The sequence below is a fragment of the Phascolarctos cinereus genome, unplaced genomic scaffold, assembly GCF_003287225.1.
Source record: "Phascolarctos cinereus isolate Bilbo 61053 unplaced genomic scaffold, phaCin_HiC Scaffold_726;HRSCAF=1367, whole genome shotgun sequence".
In the NCBI taxonomy this organism is placed as follows: Eukaryota; Metazoa; Chordata; class Mammalia; order Diprotodontia; family Phascolarctidae; genus Phascolarctos; species Phascolarctos cinereus.
This window is the reverse complement of record NW_027556098.1, coordinates 52,935,052-52,954,775: the sequence shown is the minus strand read 5'-3', so window position 1 is coordinate 52,954,775 and position 19,724 is coordinate 52,935,052. Positions and strand designations below refer to the sequence as shown.

The window sequence follows — 19,724 nt, the reverse complement described above, 5'->3', positions numbered from 1 at the left end:
CTCCTGACTCCAAGGCTGGACTCTGTCCACTGCTCCACCTAGCTGCCCCTAACTCATTCAATTATTAAAAAGTAAAATTGTGTTGATATAATTTGTTTTGTATATCACCAGAATTTCTCCCATTATTCCTCTCCCCCTTCTAGAGAGTATATGAATAATGATCCGAAAAGAGTAATGATATTTTTTAAAGAAAATAAAAGAAGAAGAAAAGAAAATCAGCAGAATGTGTTAATACAATGAAAAAGTCTGAAAATGAAATGTTCCTCACTTCTGTAATGGAATAGGGTAGGGACGTCTTCTCTTATTTTTTTCTTTGGGTCCATGCTTGTTCTTTGTAAAGTTTGACCAGACCATCCAAACCTTTGTGCTTCTCGTGGGAATGTGGGGCCACACATCTGTTTGACTCCCTATTGATATTTATCCTCATCTCTTTGGATATAATTTTTGTCCTGAGGACAGCTTTAGCTGCATCCTAGAAATTCAGGACTTTTTTCTACTGTGTCATAGAAACCTCTTCACCCTGGAAACTACCCATACGTTGCTTTTTTGGTAGTACCCTCAATCCCAGGGGCATCATATTCTGATTGGTTGGTTCCTCCCAGGCCCTCCAATTTAGGAGGAGACCCAGGCCAAAAATGTCTTGATTCTTTTCTAGGTTATATTGCCGAGTCGTCTCCATGCCCCCCTGGTGCACTCCCTCCCTTATATGTGTTGTCTTCTTCCATTGGAGCATAAGCTCCTGCAGGGACTGTTTTTCTGCTTCTGTTTGTATTCTTCATGCTTAGCATAGTGCTTAGCACATAAGCACTTAATAGATGCTTGTTGGCTGACTGACTTTTGTGGTTGTTTCCATTTTTGTGTTTTGAGTCATCTTGTATGTTGTTTCTTTGGCTCTTCTTCATCTGATTATGCAAATAGTTTCATGGTTATTTTTTAAAAATTCATCATATTTATTATTCTTATGATACAGTAATATGCTACATTCAGATACCAAAATTTGATTAGCCATTCCCCAACTGATGATCAATGACTTTATTTCCAATACTTTGCTACCACAAAAAGTGCTACTATAAATGTTTTGGTGTATATCAGAACCTTTCTTTTTATAGTGACCTACTTGATTATATTGATATATGATTAACAGTGGGAAATCGAGGTCAAAGGGTATGGACATTTTAGTCTCTTTATTTGCATAATTCCAAATTGAATTCCAAAATGTTTGTGCTGATTCTCAACTCCACCAACAATGCCATTCCTATTTTCCTGTTACTTATCTGTTATCATCTTTGCCAATTTCCTGGGTTAATTCTCTGGATTATTTTGTTGTGCATGTATCTTCTATCATTAGCAACTTAGAGAATTCTTTCATATGGTTGTTAATAGTTTGTAGTTCTTTGGAGAACTGTTTGTTCATATCATTTGATTACTTACCTATTGGAGAATGGCTTTTTAGCCTTGTAAACATATGTATACATGTTTGCATATATTTATGTATGCATCTGTTGTCTGTATATCTTGGATAGCAATCCCTCAGAGAAATTTGAAAATGAGTTTTCTGAGTTGCTTGTTTCCATTCTTAAATACATTAATTTTGTTTGCAGAAGCTTTTCAAAAAGTTTCATATAATCAAAATTCTCTATTTTATCTTTTGTAATTTCCTCTACTCCTTTTTTGGTTAAGAAAGTTAATCTTCTGCCTGTAGCTGTGAAAGCTATATGATCTGCTTTTCTCCTAATTTTTATGATATATTTAGTATTTAAGTTATATTCATTTTGAATTTGTTATGGAATATGATGTGAGATGTTGATTTTAAGCCAAATTTCTGCCAGCTTGTTCATTGTCTTTGATGAAGTATCCATTTGTTAATTTTATTTGAAGAACACTAAAACTATAAATCAACTTTGTTAGTATTTTCATTTGTGTTACATTGGCACAGCCTAGTTATGAGCATTGAATATTCCTCCAGCTTTATAAGTAGCTCTTTATTTCTTTAATGGGCATTTTATAATTGAATCTATATAAATATTTTGTCCGCTTTGGTAAATTTATCCCCAAATATTTCATGTATTTAGTAAATATTTCTAATAGGATGTCCCTTTCTATTATTACCTCTTAAGTTTTTTGTATAGAAATGTAGTTTATTTGTGAGGATTTATTTTGCAGCCTGTAATTTTACTAACAGCATGAATTGTTTCAGTATCTTTTCTGATTCCCTTGAATTTTCTTTCCTTCTTTCTTTGTTTTTTTGGTGAGGCAGTTGGGGTTAAGTGACTTGCCCAGAGTCACACAGCTAGTGAGTGTTATGTTCTGAGGCCAGATTTGAACTCGGGTCCTCCTGACTCCAGGGCCAGTGCTCTATCCACTGTGCCACCTAGCTGCCCCCTTGAATTTCCTAAGTAAGCTATTTTGTCACCAACAAGATGGATAGTTTTATCTCCTCTTTTCCTGTCTTCATGCCTTTAATTTCTTTCTCTTCTTTTATTGCTATTGCTGGCAGTTCTAGAACAATTGAGTTCTAGAACAATAGTAGCAGGGAGACTAAGCATCCTTGTTTCATCTTTGAATTTGCTGGGAAAGCTTTTTATCCTCTTTGCATATACTTGCTATTGATTTATCTAAAATCAAATATACTATCTAAGTAAATACTTTTTATGATGTTAAAAAGGTCCCTTTATACCTATAACTTTGTAGAGGGTTGGGTTTTTTTTGTTGTTTGTTTTGATTTGCGTAATTTAAAGTTGTTCTTTGTCAAAACTTTTTTCTTGCATCTATCAAGATAATTAAGTGTTTTGGGATATTTTTGTTTTTAATATGATAAATTTTGTCGCTTTACTAATGTTGAATCATCCTTGACCTCCCTATTATAAATCCAAATTGGTCATAATGAATGATTTCTTGGGTGTATTGCTGTTAACTGTTCAGGATTTTACTTAAACATTTTGAATTGATATTCATTAATAATATTGGTTTATAGTTCTCTTTCTTTACTTTATCCTTCCTTGGTTTGTGTATCAGGACCACATTTGCTTCATAAAATGTTCATACTGAAAATTTAACAATAAGAGCCGGTTGAGTTGGCTCTAACATATCATGACATGTATTTTAAAATGGCATTCATTTTTATTGTACTTTTCCGAGCTTGGCACCCAGTGGAAACTACTAGCCATCTTTCTTTTAACAATTTTTTTCTTTTTTATTAATTTATTTTGAGTTATCAACAGTCACTTCCATAAGCTTTTGAGTTTTGAATCTTTCTCCCCATCTCTCCCTACCTCCCTTCCCAAGGTGGCATGCAATCTGATATAGGCTATACATATACATTCCTGTTAAACATATTTTCACATTAGTGATGTTGTAAGGAAGAATTAAAACCAGTAGGAGGAACCACAGGAAAGAGGAAACAAAAGAAAACAGAAGAAAAAAAAAGAGCAAAAAGTATGCTTCGATCTGCATTCAAACTTTATAATTTTTTTCTCTGGATGTAGATAGCATTTTCCATCATGAGACTTTGGAGTTGTCTTAGATCCTTGCATTGCTGAGAAGAGCTAAGTCTATCAAAGTTGGTCATCGCACAAAGTTGCTGTTACTGTGTACAATGTTCTCCTGGTTATGCTTACTTCACTCCGCATCAGTCCATACACGTCTTTCCAGGTTTTTTTTTAAACTTTATTAATTTGCTTTTGTTTATCAACAATCACTTCCATAAGTTTTTGAGTTTTAAATTTTTCTCTCCCTCCCTCCCTGCCTCCCTCTTCAAGATGGCATGTAATCTGATATAGGCTATACATATACATTCCTGTTAAACATATTTTCACATTAGTGATGTTGTAAGGAAGAATTAGAACCCATAGGAGGAACCATCAGAAAGGGGAAACAAAACACAACAGAAAAAAAAAAGAGCAAATAGTGTGCTTCAATCTGTGTTTAAATTCCATAGTTCTTTCTTTGGATGTGAATAGCATTTTCCATCATGAGGCCTTTGGAGATGTCTTAGATCCTTGCATTGCTAAGAAGGGTTAAGTCTATCAATATCAGTCATTGCACAACCTCGCTGTTACTGTGTACACAACATTCTACTGGTTCTGCTCACTTCACTCCGCATCAGACCATACAAGTCTTTCCAGGTTTTTCTGAAGTCTGCCTGCTCATCATTTCTTATAGCACAATAGTATTCTCTTACATTCCTATACCACAACTTGTTCAGCCATTCCCCAATGGATGGGCATCCCTTCAATTTGCAGTTCTTTGCCATCGAAAAAGAGTTGCTATAAACATTTTTGTACATGTGGATCCTTTTCCCATTTGTATGATCTTTTTGGGATACAGCCCTAGAAATGCTATTGCTGGGTCAAAGGGTATGCACAATTTTATAGCCCTTTGAGCATATTTCCAAATTGCTCTCCAAATGGTTGTATCATTTTGCAACTGCACCAACAATGCACTAATGTTCTAATTTTCCCACATCTCCAACATTTATCATTTTGCTGTTTTGTCATGTTGGCCAATCTGATAGATGTGATATGGTACCTCAGAGTTGTTTCGATTTACATTTCTCTAATTAATAGTGATTTAGAGCATTTTTTCAAATGACTAATAGATGGCTTTAATTTCTTCATCTGAGAACTTCCTGTTCATATCTTTTGACCATTTATCAAATGGGGAATGACTTATATTCTTATATATTTGACTTAGTTCTCTGTATATTTTAGAAATGAGGCCCTTATTAGAGACACTGGTTTTAAAAATTCTTTCCCTGTTTTCTGCTTCCCTCCTAATCTTGGTTGCATTGGCTTTGTTTGTCCAAAAAACTTTTGAATTTAATGTAATCAAAATTATCCATTTTGCATTTCATAATGTTCTCTATCTCCTGTTTGGTCATAAATTCTTCTGTTCTCCATAAATCTGACAGATAAACTTTTTTTTAAAAGTAATAATATCCTCTTGGTTTAAGAAATCAAGATACTGTCTCTTGCTTTCAAAAAAAAATTTTTAAACTGGGAAAATAAGCTAATTCATCTGACCCTAGATCCAGATAAGTTCAGGAAATATTTATCCTCAAAGAGGGGAGTGTCATGTTTTCTTTGGGTCCTAACATCATATAATTGTAGCTCCAAGGTTGCAAGGATCTCAGAGACATCTCATCCAATTTCTTTATTTTACAGATGAGGAAACTGACCCCATTGTGCTTAAGTAATTTGAGGTTACAAAAGTAGTAAATATCAGAGGTGGGATTTCATTCCAGGTCAATGCTTACTCTACATTGCCTCTTAAAAGAAAAAAAGAAGCTCAACTTGCTAATAATATCCCTTTTTGATTTTGATGCTGTTGAAGGGTATGTGACAAGTTCAATTAAGTTGTCATCAGACTTTGGCTCTGAAGTGCTTAATACAGTTTTAGAATATAGAACCTGCAGAAAAAATTCTTAGGGTCTAGCTTGATTTAAGGTGATAAATATAAGTTCTCTGAATGAAATATTATGTAACTGATAATGAATTTTTTTTCTTAATAACTATCCTATCCTCATAGTATTGTTAATTCTGTTAAACTATCGTTCGAAGTAGAAACCCACGTGCAAAGAAACTTCATTTGGAATATCACTGAATTGGAATCTCATAATTATTATCTGGCATATCCATATTTACCATTGAATTATTAGTAAAGAAAAGGTTCACAAAATAATAAGATAAACAAGATAACCTTAAAAGAAAGAAATATTTTTAGTCTTCCTCAAATATTTTGTTTAAAATTATAGGCTAATAAATAGTTATCATCTTTAAAAATTTTTATGTAAAAGGATAAGGTATTTTTTTAGATATGTTGGAGTTAATACAGTAATGCAAAGCAATACTGATGCATTTCTTTAAAAAAATATTCTGTTATTCATACTTTCACTTTCAGATTGGCCCTACTTAGTCTGAAGGGATAGTTTTATTGTACTTTTTCCCTCTGTCAAAAATATATACATAAAACAAAGAGATAGGTTGTATTTCCAATTTTCAATTTTTTTCTTTTAACTAGAATCCTACATTCATTTCTATAAGAAGATTATTTTGCAAAGAAACTATTTTTTATGCCTTTATGGTAGCAATTACTCTACAATGTGTTCATAATAAGCTTTGAATATATGTGTGTGTGTGTGTGTGTGTGTGTGTGTGTGTGTGTGTGTGTGTGTGTGTGTATGTGTTATTGTTTCCATATGGAGCCCACTTTCTAGCATTTTCATTGAAAGTCTTTCTGATTTGGTAGTATTTTTATGTTTTTGTTTGAAATTTAAAGTTTTTTATTTTTTAATTTTTCATTTTTAGGCAATTGGGGTTAAGTGACTTCCCCAGGGTCACACAGCTAGTAAGTGTCAAGTGTTTGGTCTGAGGCCAGATTTGAACTCAGGTCCTCCTGACTTCAGGGCCGGTGCTCTGTCCACTGTGCCACCTAGCTGCCCAAAAGTTTTGTTTTTTAGTGTGAATTTTTTACCTTTCTTTTTTCTTTGCATCTAGTGTCTGATGCTTTAAGTGAACCATCTCAAATTCTTTCTCTTTCTTCCTGTGGTGAATGTTTAGGTTTAAGTTGGTCTGTCTTATTTTTTAATGGTTTAAATTCATCTTGGTGGCACATTAGATAGAGCACAGAACTAGATATGAGGAAAACCAGAATTTGAGTCCTGCCTCAGACACTCTCTAGGCATATGAACCCAGGCAAATAATTTTTAATCTCTCTGTGCCTCAGTTTCCTCATCTGTAAAATTAGGATAATAAGAATAGCAGTTACCTCACTGGGTTGTTGTGAGGAACAAATGAATTAACATTTGTAAAGTGAACATCTGCAAACCTTAGCATGCTACATAAATGTTAAATATTATTATTATCATATTTTGGTTAGTGCTTATTATTGTATATTTGGGGGTTTTATTTTTATGTGTCTGTGATTTCATTGATAGATATTGTCTTTCTAGTGGTGTAGATCAGAGGTGTCAAAACACACAACCCCAGGCTGCAAAACTCCCTCATGCTGTTGAACCAGATTAAAATGTAATTGGGAAATAGTTTCCAAAATATATAAAAATATAATAGAACATAGCTAATGTTAATATGTAGTTTTCCAGGTCAATATGTTGCCAGCAGGGATCCTTGGTTTAGTGGCCCATTTCTATTTGAGTTTGACACTACTGGTGTAGATTATAACCCATCCTTGCCTTTTTTTCCTATTCAAGTTCTCCTGTAAACTTCCCCAAGGGTCCAACCAATATGTTAAGAACTTTCTTTTAGCTCTCTTGATGTGGTGTGGATGTCACTGGACCATTTAGGACATCCATCAGTTATCCTTTGCCTGCCCTTTGTCCATTCATCCACACCAGCATATAATCTTCAAGTGAATGAAGTTGTCAAGATGTAGTGGTGCCTCTTGATTAGAGAAATGTAAAGTAAAACATCTCTGACATACCACCTCACATCTATCAGACTGGTTAATATGAGAAAAAAAAGAAAATGATAAATGTTGGAGAATATGTGGGAAAATTGGAACACTAATGCATTGTTGGTGGAGTGGTGAATTGATCCAACCATTTTGGAGAGCAATTTGAAACTATGCCCAAAGGGCTATACAACTGTCCACACCCTTTAATCCAGCAATACTGAAAGGGATTATGAAAAAGGGAAAAGGACCCACATGTACAAAAATGTTTATAGCAACTCTTTTTATGGTGATAAAGAAATGGAAATTGAGGGGATGCCCATCCATTGGGGAATGGCTGAACAAGTTGTGGTATAGGAATCTAATGCAATAGTATTGTTCTATAAGAAATGATGAGCTGGCAGACTTCAGAAAAACCTGGAAAGACTTGTATGGTCTGATGCGGAGTGAAGTGAGCAGAACCAGTAGAATGTTGTGTACACAGTAACAGCAAGGTTGTGCAATGACTGATATTGATAGACTTAACCCTTCTTAGCAATGCAAGGATCTAAGACATCTCCAAAGGCCTCATGATGGAAAATGCTATCCACATCCAAAGAAAGAGCTATGGAAATTAAACACAGATTGAAGCACACTATTTGCTCTTTTTTCTTTTCTGTTGTGTTTTGTTTCCTCTTTCTGATGGTTCCTCCTATGGGTTCTAATTCTTCCTTACAACATCACTAATGTGAAAATATGTTTAACAGGAATGTATATGTATAGCCTATATCAGATTACACGCCATCTTGAAGAGGGAGGCAGGGAGGGAGGGAGATTAAGTGACCTCCCCAGGTTCCCAAGGCTAGTGGTTTCTGAGGCCAGATGACTGTCCATTATTATAACTATTAGGCTTGCTAAAAATTGAGAGAATATATCCAATTTAAAGCAAGTTGTATTCAGATTTTACATTTTTAAAAATAAAAATATTTATGTAAAAGTTTATTTTTATTGATTTTTTTTACATCAAATTTATTCCTGAATAAATTCTTACTTCCATTCCTTATAATAACGATTTTTTTTAATGAAAAAAGTAATCCAAGAAAATTACTAAACACATTGATCATCTCTGAGAATCTAGGAAATATCCCACACACCTACTCCCCATCTATAGTGAAGGGAGAGAGGTGTAATTTCTCCCCTTTTCTGCAGGACCAAGTTACATCATAATTATAGAGTATTTAGTTTCTCTCTTTCTTTATTTCTTTCCTTCCTTCTTTCCTTTCTCTCTCTTTTTCTTTCTTCATTTTTCTGTTATATTTTCACTGTTGTAGTTGCTGTGTATATTGCTTTCCTGGTTCTGTTCTCTTCCTTCATTCTTCATCACAGGATCATAGATTTAGCATTAGGAGGAACCTCAGAAGTCATCTGGTTCAATCTCCTTATTTTACAGGTGAGGAAACTGAGGCCTAGGGAGGTTAAATGAATTGCCCAAGGTTACAAAGACATGTTTATATGCCTTGAATTCCCTTGAATTTTTTTCATATTCATCATTTCTTTCAATGTCTGATAATTTCTTTAGCTATTTTATGACTCGTTAGTGCCTAACATTTTTAGTTGTCTCCTATCGAAAAGTAATTGCTGTCAGTACTTTGTTATATATGGATTGGTCATTCTTTTTAGTTTTTGCCTTAGTTTTGACATTTGATCCTATCTACTGCATTCTTGCTTGTCAGTCCTTCAGCCCACATGCATTCATTAAGCTCCTACTGTGTGCCAAGTACCATGCTAAGTACTGGGGATACAGAAAACAGTTCTTGCTCTCAGTGTGCTCACAGTCTAATAGAGGAGACAATATGTAAACAATTATTTACAAACATATAAAATAGTGTAATTTAGAGATATTCACAGAAAGAAGGCCCTAGCATTAATTAAGGGCGATCAGGAAAGGCTCCTTATTGAAAGTAAGATTTTATCTGGGACATGAAGGAAGTCAAGAAAGCCAAGGGGCAGAGGTATAAGAAAGGAGAATGTTCAGGGAGACATGTAGTGAAAATTCATGGAGTCACAATATAGGATTGTGTTGTTCAAGGAACAGCAAAGAGTCTAATGTCACTGGATTGCAGAGTACATGAGGATGAGTAAGGTCTAAGAAGACTGGAAGGGTAAAAAGGGACCAGGTTTTGAAGGGCTTTGAATGCCAAACAGGACTTACATTTGATCTTCGAGGTAGTAGGGAGCTGCTGGAGTTTATTGATTTAATAAAGGGGTTACATGGTCAGAACGTCAATTTAGGTACATTAATTTGACAGTCGAGTTGGGGGTAGACTGGAATGGGGAGAGACTTGAGGCTGGGAGATAAACTAGTAGGCTATTGCAATAGTCCAGGCTTGAGGCAATATGAGGATGGTGGAAGTATCAGAGGAGAGAAGGGAGCAATTAATTTCCTAAACCTAAGAATAATCTTAAATTTTTTTTGCTTTCTTTAACCTATTTTCATCTGATGAACTAAATATTAAAGAAACAGGAATCCACAGAACAAAAAAAATTTCATGAGGTTTACAAAGGAGGTTTTAAATGGTTCTTTATATTAATCTATAATCATGCATTATTCTTAAAGATCTGGCTTAACTTAATACTAGACAAATTCAACTTTTTGGTTGTTGAATAAAGGGTCATGTGTGTCTGTGTTGGGAACAGTATATTTTTGAAACTTAAAAAGTTTTGTTTGAATAAGATCTTAGTTGGCAATGCAACAAAATCGACCCAAGACAACTTCGTTTCTTAGTATTTTTTTTGTGGTCTCCTGCAGTGGTACAAAGTTATTTTCTTTCATGGTATTCTTAGCTTTATCTTGGTTTGTTAAGTTCAGGACATGAAAAAAAAATAGAGCTTTGTAATTTTTGTATTTTGTGTCCCTTTAACTGTTTTCATTTAATCATTTAAGATTAAGTATTTGATTAAAATAAACTCAGTTTGTACATGTCAAGCATTAATTTAACAGAAAAAAAGAAAGTTTGCCATACTTTTTTTTCATTTAAATTTAAGACTGCGTTGCTTTACAGTTGGTTTTCTTTTAAATCTTATCCCTGACCTTCCCCTGCCCTCTTCTTTTTTATATTCTTTTATGAGTATTGCTTTTTCTGTTTAATGCATTAAATCTTTCAAGCTAATGGTGGGGTCTCAATAATGCTTTTCAAAATGGATATAGTTAAAAATACAGGTTCCTTGTTTGTAAGATGGCAGTGTTATCTGAAGATCTAGTGTTTAGGACTCAAATTTAAAAAAAATTAGACAAATTGGAATTGATGGTGTATTTTTTCAGATTTTCACTTTCCAGTTAGTAGAACTGAACAAAAAAATGAGACATTTGAAGGATCCTTTAACTCCTCTCCCCCTCTTTTAATGTGAACTGATCTCCCTCACATATCATCATATGTTATCTTTTTAGTTTCTTCGTACCTTGATGAATTCCTTCTTACCCACAAAGGGTAAGGTTAGAGTGATACTGAAAAACTGATATAAATATCTGAATTGTGGAAACTTCGAAGGCTTGTTGTTACTGTCATCTCTCTGTTAAAAGTGAGTAAATGGACAGTTCCTTAGGTGATGCCAGGGAGTACTGCTACAAAATGCACTTAAAGCTTATTTACTACTGTTTATCTTCTATTCTTTTCCACCTTCTTGGCTCCTTATATATGAATAAAAAGAAATGCCTGCCTCCCAGTTTTAAGAAGTATTTGTGTTCATACTAGACTGAATGCTTTCTCTACATAAGGCCTGCACAACATACAAGCTTGTGGTTACCAGAGGATTTCAGGCTGCCCCCCAAAAATGTAGAGGATGTTAAAGAAAGTTGCCTCTTTGCACTCTCTCCTGTTTGTCACATGACCCATGGCAACCAACCGTCATTATACCTTTACTTGGCAAGTGAGCCGCTAAAAACCTATCTATAGCCTGAAGAAGTTTAGCATATTTTAATTTTGGCTCCTACCAACTGCCAAGTTGTGCAGGTCTGATCTACACTGGTCCATTGCAATGTTCCCTTTCTTCTGAATTTTATCACACTTTGTTGTGAGATATTTGGATATAAATTTATCAGGTCCTTTTGGTTTTCCTTTCATTTTAAAATCCTTACAAATATGAGTTTTCATATTTGGTCATCTTGCTCTACTTGGGAACTAGCAGTTTCCCTAAATACATTTAGAGGTACATCTGTGATTTGAAAAATAAATAAAATATATCAAGATTGGCTAAATGTTCATGATTTATTTTAGTCTGTTGTCTGATCTTGGTTATATTTTCTTTGAGTTTCAGAAAGTCTTTAGAATCATACTGCTTTTGTACTTGTAGTTGATGTTCACGTATGATCTGCCATAGAAGAAGACATTCACTTTAGTCTTTTGGTTTTAAGATTTTACTTCAATTTCTTTGGGTTATTAATTTTTTCATCTATCTGAGAATTTTGCACCTAATATTTGCTTGTTATTAATGAACACATATTGGTGTTTAGGAAAGCATGAACATTATATTCTAAATAAATTAGCTTGAATAATGGAGAATCAGAAATTATAACTTGAATGAACCCTAAACTGATTGGGGATAAATGATCTTATAAACTCTAAGCAAGCTAAGTCTGATTTTAAGGAATTTGAAAACCAAATTTACTTGTGATAATGAAGTAGTACTTTGTATTGTCTTGTAAATTGCTATACAAAATAAAAGGGGTTTTTTTTTTGAATGAGCTGATTAACAGACCAGTTATAGTAGTTTATGAGAACTGGCCATCAGGGACACTGATTCTTAGATTCATGTGTTATTTCTTTTAAAAGTTTGTATGGTTATAGTCTTGATTGTTCTGATATTGCTTTTGTCACTGCATATCACTTTATATTCATCTCCCCATATGTCTTGATGGTTTTCACATTCCTTATTATCCAGTCATGCTGCTTTACCTTCATGTAACAGTTTATTCAGGCATTCCTCAGTCAATCATAAAGATATTGTTTTTGGGTTTAACTTGTTCATTTTCTAATTTCTTTAACTATAAATGGTTCTGATTTCTTTTTTTCCCTTCTGTTAGTATCATTCAGGGAAATAAATTCTTCTAATAATAGTCCATTTTTTGTTTCTCATTAATTTCAGAAAGTTGTATTTATAGTGTCATTAGATTACTCTCAGTCTTGTGCAGTCCCCGTCTACCTGTGCTGTGTCCATGGCAGGGACAGAGGGTAATAACAGTCATGTTTTTTAGGCTCTAAGTAAGCTTCACGTTAACTTTTGGTACTCTAAATGTGAGATCCTTATCCATTGAGTGGCCACACTTGTTGGAGGATATGAATGATATTAATATTGATATTCTTGCTATGAATGATAGTAGATGAGAGAAGGATATTGCAGTTCATAGGCAGGATAGCTTACAGGACCTTCTTGGAGAGGCAAAAAAAGGAGCCAGCAGAATGTTTGATTATGTGCCTCGAGGCTACGAGAAATACTGTTTCATGAGGTAGTTGGTCATCACTTATTATGCTACTGTTGATAAGTATTTGTAGAAGGACCACTATGAAGATAACTGCAGCTTATGCATTAACATCAGGTACTGCAGACAAGGTGATAAAGAAATTCACTGAAGCTTTTTGGTAAATCTTTCCAAATTAAGTCACAAATAAGCTGATATTTGGCAAATTCAGTACAAAGGTGGTGTAAGGTGAAAATGAGGAGAAATATATGGGAAGGTATAGCTGGGGAGAAAGAGCTGAGAGCGACTGAAGACGTGGGAGACTATATAGAAACCTCACACCTCATTAACACTTTGTTCAAAAAAAAGAGCTGGTAGGCTCTGGATATTGTGAGCACCAAAAAAGACCACAAAACCAGAATTGACTGTAATTTAATAGACAAGAAAAGAATTCTTTTTTGTTATGGGAGTTATCAGTGAGTCAGCTTTCTGTGTACACTAAGATGATCAACTCATTGGAACTAAGATTAGAATTTATAAAAAGAAAAAATACTAATACTAAATAGTAGAAATGCTAGTGAGAAAAAATTGCGTGCAATTTAGAAGATTTAGTCCTGAATTATTCAAATAAATTGACAAAATGGGAAATAGACAACAGAAATAATATCAGTACCAACTGTAATGATTCATGTGATCTCTAGTATTAAACTCCTGAGGGGCTAATAGAAGAGGTAAAAATGGCACTAAAGAGAACAAAATTGGAGGGAAAATGTATAACAGACCAACCATATAGAGAGAAGATCTGTGCTGGAAGTGGTACAATAATTGTAAAAGCATTAAGGTACCAATATATAAAGTACTTGAAAGAGACAAAGATAACAAAAGTATAAGTAGGGGTAGCTAGGTGGCACAGTGGATAGAGCCCTGGCCCTGGAGTCAGGAGGACCTAAATTCAAATTTTGAACTCAGACACATAACACTCACTAGCTGTGTGACTCTGGGCAAATCACTTAACTCCAATTGCCTCACCCCCCCAAAAAAAGCATACGTAAAAAACTCCAACTTATAACTTATTATTTTTCTTTCTTTCTTTTTTCTTTTAGTTTTTTTTTGGTGAGGTGATTGGGGGTTAAGTGACTTGCCCAGAGTCACACAGCTAGTGAGTGTTATGTGTCTGAGATCGGATCTGAACTCAGATACTCCTGACTTCAGGGCCGGTGCTTTATCTAACACTGCGCCACCTACTTGCCCCCTACTTACTATTTTTTTAAACTATCAGACCATAATCGTACTCTCCCATCTATACAAAATCTTTATGAGACATTCATATATGAATTGAGGGCATTCTGATGAAGGGTGTATTGATGAGAAGCAAACAGACCTTCCCAAGTAATATTCAACAGTGTGTCATATGCTTATCATTTCAGATTGACTGAAATATGAAGAGAACATAAGATCCCATTGTGTTTTATTAAATTTGCTGAATATGAAAAGGCATTTGATTTAGTTGAACAAAGTGCTTTTTTACAGGCTTTTTTTTACAGCAAATGTCTCCTACCCACTTTGAGATTATGATAGGAAGGGTCAGAGGCACCAACTCTTAATCCAGGAACTGAGACTATGGACATAACTAAATAGAAAACACTCCTAATACAAGGAAGAAATACTGTGGGCTAAGAAAATCCCAAGATAAATTCCAAAAGAAGTGGTGTTGCAGTAATTACTCTTTTCAATCATTTTGTGGTCAAACTTCCTTCCCCTCCCAAATGAATTGGCCACAAGTATGGAAAAAAATAAAAAGCAGAAATAAAAGATGTAGATTAAAATTAGAGTACTTCAAAAGAGAATAAATAGAAGATAGAAATGCATACTCAAGGGGCAGGTAGGTGGCGCAGTGGATAGAGCACCGGCCCTGAAGTCAGGAGTACCTGAGTTCAAATCCGGTCTCAGACCAAACACTTGACACTTACTAGCTGTGTGACCCTGGGCAAGTCAATTAACCCCGACTGCCTTTTAAAAAAAAAGGCAAAAAAAAAAAAGGAAATGCATACTCAAGTAGTAGATGCCCTGAAATGAGAATGGAGTAAGCAGAACTTAATATTAAATATTAAGTTCAATGATGCAATAAAAAGTTTTAGAACAAAAACAGAAGACTGAAAAGTTAAATGAATAAGTGAGATATCTGCTGTCAAAAGCAATTAATCTGCAAAAGAGGATGAGAATTTAAGAATCGTTGGACTTCCTGAAACATAACCAAATTGAAAACTTGGATACCACAAGAAATCCTAAAAGAAAATGCCCAAAATTATTAGAGCCAGAAGGCAAAGTGAAAAAAGAATCTACAGGTGATCTCTTTTAAGAGACTTGAAATAGAACACACTGAGAAAGATGTCCAGAATCTAGAGGTTCTTAGTCAATTAAAAAAAAAAAGCACTGAAAGCAGCTAGAAAGGAGATTAAATACCAGTCAGTTGGTAAGGAAGAAAGGGGAAATTTGGGTATACAAACAAAAAAGGCTTACAGTTAAGATATCTTGTAAAAATAGGTAAACCAAACCCAAATTTAGTGACTGATAGGTTTGGAGCAAAGAATTCCAAATAACCAAGGGTTTAGAACAGACCTGCACAAGTTGGCAGCAGGTAGGGGCCAAAATTAAAGTAGTCTAAACTTCTTTGGGCACAGATAGGTTAGACCAGAGAGAGGTCACATGACAAACAGGAGAGTGTGCACTGGCAACCCTACATTTTTCACAGGCCGATGGAAATCCTTTGGCGGGTTGTATGTTGTGCAGACCTGGGTTAGAAGTATTGTCATGGAACAAAGAGTATGCTAACTCTGCCTCCTGCTTTGCTTAGCATTTTGGGGTGTTGAGGAGGAGGCTGTGGACTGAAAGACAGAGTAACCAGACTTCTTTAGAGTGTCAAGACATGAGGTCTTCCAGGAAAAAGCCAGGCTTCCATGAACACAAGGAGATAGAATGCGAGAAGAAAAAATTTAGAATAAACAGGTTTGTGTGTGTTTTACTTTCAGAATATACAAACATTTCCCCAATGCCAGTGGGAAGTACTCTCCTTTACATCACCTTGATATGTGAAGCAGTAGGCTCAAAACTTAAGTCATTTTCTAAATAGCATTGATTCCACCAAGTTCATGTCCAGATGTGGCATGACTGCTGGGTGCATCTTTCTAATGGGCTAGAGTCCCTTCTTAGGACATTAATGCTGTACTGGTTTCAAAGCTTTGCCTAGATCCTACTCTCAGATTCCCATGGCTTACTCTTCCATGGTTGAAGAAAACTCTACCCCCTGTACCTAGAATGGAAACAAATTTCCAAAAAGGCTGAGGACCAGGCTCCAGTTGGGGGATGGACACATGGCTTCAGAAAAGAAGGAGACTTTGAGGCCTTTCCTGTTACAGTGTAGTCTTTCACTGGATTCCATGAGACAGAGAGCCACCAAATTTCCTCAGAAACCAGCTGAGCAAAGAAACCTTTCCTGTAGCTGAAGCTGACTTCAGCCTTTTTGAATAGAGCACTGTATCTAGAGTCAGGAAGTCCTGAGTTCAAATCCTGCCTTAGACTTTTATTAGCTGTGTGACTCTGGGCAAGTCACATAACTTCTGTCTACCTCGGTTTCCTTAGTTGTAAAATGGGAATTATAACAGCACCTATTTTCCAGAGTTGTCGTGAGGATCTACTGAGATGATGTTTATAAAGTGCTTAGCACAGTGCCTGGCACATAGTAGGTGTTTATTAAATACTTGTTTCTTTCTCTCCCCAGGCATGTGGTTAAGTTATCCAGAACTAGTTACAGAGCCACATACGCTCTGCAGTCTTTCCAAGGCACCTCCATTATATATGCCATTACTGTTCTCCCAGAAGCAAAATTAACAGGTTCTCCATGTAGAAAAGTTGCATTAATCAAACTAGCTGATGCCAAATCGCTATTATACAGGGATTTTCTAATGATAAAATGAGCGATTCTAAAGGGCATAATGAAAGTGAAGCCATATGAGTATGGCAGTTTGAGGATAGTAGTACTTTGTGGAGCAAGGATGTTGGAGGAGGTAACAGAAGAAAGGGAGTTTCAATTAGACTTTAAATCACAGTTCACCAGGAGAAGAAGATGAGAGTTTGGTAGTGAATAATGGTTCATGGGGCCCCCAACCTATTGGAATCTGTACTGTTGGAGGGTGAGATTATGGGAGCCTGGAGTGTTATATTTTGTTTTTGAATTTTGGATAATGGCAGATAATTGGTGCAGGGTAAGGTTTGTCAGAGGTTCTTAGTTTCTGGGTTAATAGGTATGTGGTTGTCTGTCCTTTGGTAACAACCCTAGATTGTAGCTATAATCTCTGTAGCAGTAAGAACTCAGGTCCTTCCCTGGGGATTCTGGGATGCCTTGGGATTGTGAGGAAGGAAGATAGATGTTAATAGGGGTACGTTGATGGAATGTAATCATCTTGTTAATTTTACTTATTCTTTACTTTTTTTTTTTTTGGTGAGGCAGTTGGGGTTAAGTGACTTGCCCAGGGTCACACAGCTAGTAAGTGTTAAGTGTCTGAGGCCAGATTTGAACTCAGGTCCTCCTGAGTCCAAGGCTGGAGCTCTATCCGCTGTGCCACCTAGCTGGCTGTACTCTCCTTTTAAAAAATGATTAATTTGTTTATAAAGGAGTTTTTGTTGTTATTCACTTGTTTCAGTTGTGTTTGACTCTTTATGACCATATTTGGGGCTTTCTTGGCAGAGATACTGGAGTGGTTTGCCATTTGCTTCTCCAGCTCATTTTATGGCTGAGGATACTGAGGCAAACAGGATTGATTAAGTGACTTTCCCAGGGTCCCATAGCTAGTAAGTGTCTGGGTCTAGGTTTGAACTCATGCAGATGAGAGTCTTCCGGTGCTCTCTCCACTGTGCCACCTAGCTGCCAAGTCCAGTGCTGTATCTGTTCAGGCACCCACTTAGCTGACCATACCTGAATGTTGTTATTATTTAGTCATATCAGTTGTGTCTGACTCTTTGTGACCCCATTTGGGGTTTTCTTGGCAAAGATACTGATTTGCCATTTCCTTCTCTAGCTCATTTTACAGATGAGGATACTCAGACAAACAGGGTTAAGTGATTTATCTAGGGTCACACAGCTAGTAGCGTCTGAGGTTGTATTTGAATTCAGATGTTCCTGACTCCAAACCCAACACTCTGTTTTCGTTTGCACCTAGCTATAGTCTTCCTTATTTCACTAATTCTCCTCATCTCCCTACCCTAAAACAATCACACACAAATTACTAAACCTATCAGTCATTCAACAAGCTTGAGTATCTGCTGTTTGCCAACCAGACACTGTGTGTGAGGGATACAGTTGCACAAAATCGATATACAGTGATTTGATGGGAGGTGCTGACAACTCAAGTAATCAGGAAAGTTCACTGGAAGGAACTTACATTTGAGAAGGAAGGAAGAAAAGAAGGAAAGAAAGAAGGAAGCATTTATTAAGCTTTTCCTATGTGCATGGCACTGTGTGAAATAGTAAGGATACCAATATCCAGTGACAGCCCTCCAGGAGCTAATATTACTGTGACTATACACAGAAGGGAGCTGAAAAGTGGGAGGTAGAAGGGGAAGGCATTTAGTGTAGCCAAAGCTAGGAACTGAGCCTGGAGGGGAATGATGAGCTGTACGTTTAAGGGAGCATTATACCTATATAATGATATTCACTTCATATGTTTTATAAAAACTGAACTCCTTGCTTCCCTATTTCATGTTGGAGTTTACCTGTTTAGCCTCAAACACTTATTAGCTGTGTATCCTGGGTCAAGTCAGTTAACTTCTGTTTGCCTTAATCTACTGGAGAAGGAAATAGTAGACCATCCCAGTATCTTTGCTAAGAAAACTCCATGGACAATATGATCCATGGGGTCTTGAAGTATATGACTGAATAATAACCATGCTCATTACGCAGTCTCCTTCTCTCCTGAATGTTTTTTAAAACTTTTTTTTAAACTTTTCTACAGAAAATTTTGTGTCATTCATTAGTTAACCAAAACTGTAATCTTTTTTACAATTAAATATTACCTTTTTTAATGAAAAGAAATCAGTTTATCCTCCCAGCTTCTCACCATTGAAAGAAAAAGATGCAGCCCTTGTAACAAATATGCTTTGTCAGGCAAAACACACTCCTACATTTGCCCATGTCCAAAAAAATGTACATCTCATTCTATACCCCAAGTCTATTACCTCCTGTAAGGAAGTAGGTAAATAGAATGCTTCATCATCAGTCTTTTTGAATTGTGGTTGGTTATTTAACAGATCAGAAATCTTATGGATTTCAAAGTTGTTTATTTTTAGAGTGTTATTATATAAATTACTCTTCTGGTTCTGATCACATCATTTTATGTTAGTTCAGTTTTCTCTGAAACCATCTCCATCATTTTGTATGGCACAATAATATTCCATTACATTCATCAACCAAAGTTTGTCCAGTCATTTTCCCAATCAATAGACATCCTTTTCGATTTCAGTACTTTGTTACTACAAAAAGTCATTAATAAAAATATTTTTGTACTTATAGGTCCTTTTCTTTTTCTTTTTCTCATCTCTTGGGGTATACGTGTAGTAGCATTATCATTGGATCAAAAGATATGCACAGTTTAATAGTTTTGGGGGTAGAGTTCCAAATGGCTTTTCAGAATGGTTGAATCAATTCAATCAACAGAATGCACTGATTAATTAATATACTTGTTTTTATCATAACCCTTATTTTCCTTTTTTTTTTAATCAAATTTTCCATCTAATGGGGATGAGAAAGAACCTCAGAATTGCTCTAATTTTCTCTCTCTAGTTTTTGGTGATATAGAGCACTTTTTTCATATGGCTGATGATTGCTTAT

At 35.5% G+C, this 19,724-nt stretch overlaps 1 protein-coding gene across 4 annotated transcripts in view; it reads left to right on the top strand.

Annotated features, from left to right (window-relative positions):
- The window catches only part of ITSN1 (intersectin 1), a 279,339-nt gene that overhangs the window by 35,501 nt on the left and 224,114 nt on the right, over positions 1–19,724 (top strand). The window contains exon 3 of one of the 4 annotated variants that reach the window (XM_078146542.1): positions 144–285. The exons of the other annotated variants lie outside the window; for them this stretch is intronic. The gene's annotated coding sequence lies outside the window, so the exon portion shown is untranslated. The remainder of the gene's footprint in view (positions 1–143; positions 286–19,724) is intronic. 4 annotated transcript variants of the gene reach the window in all.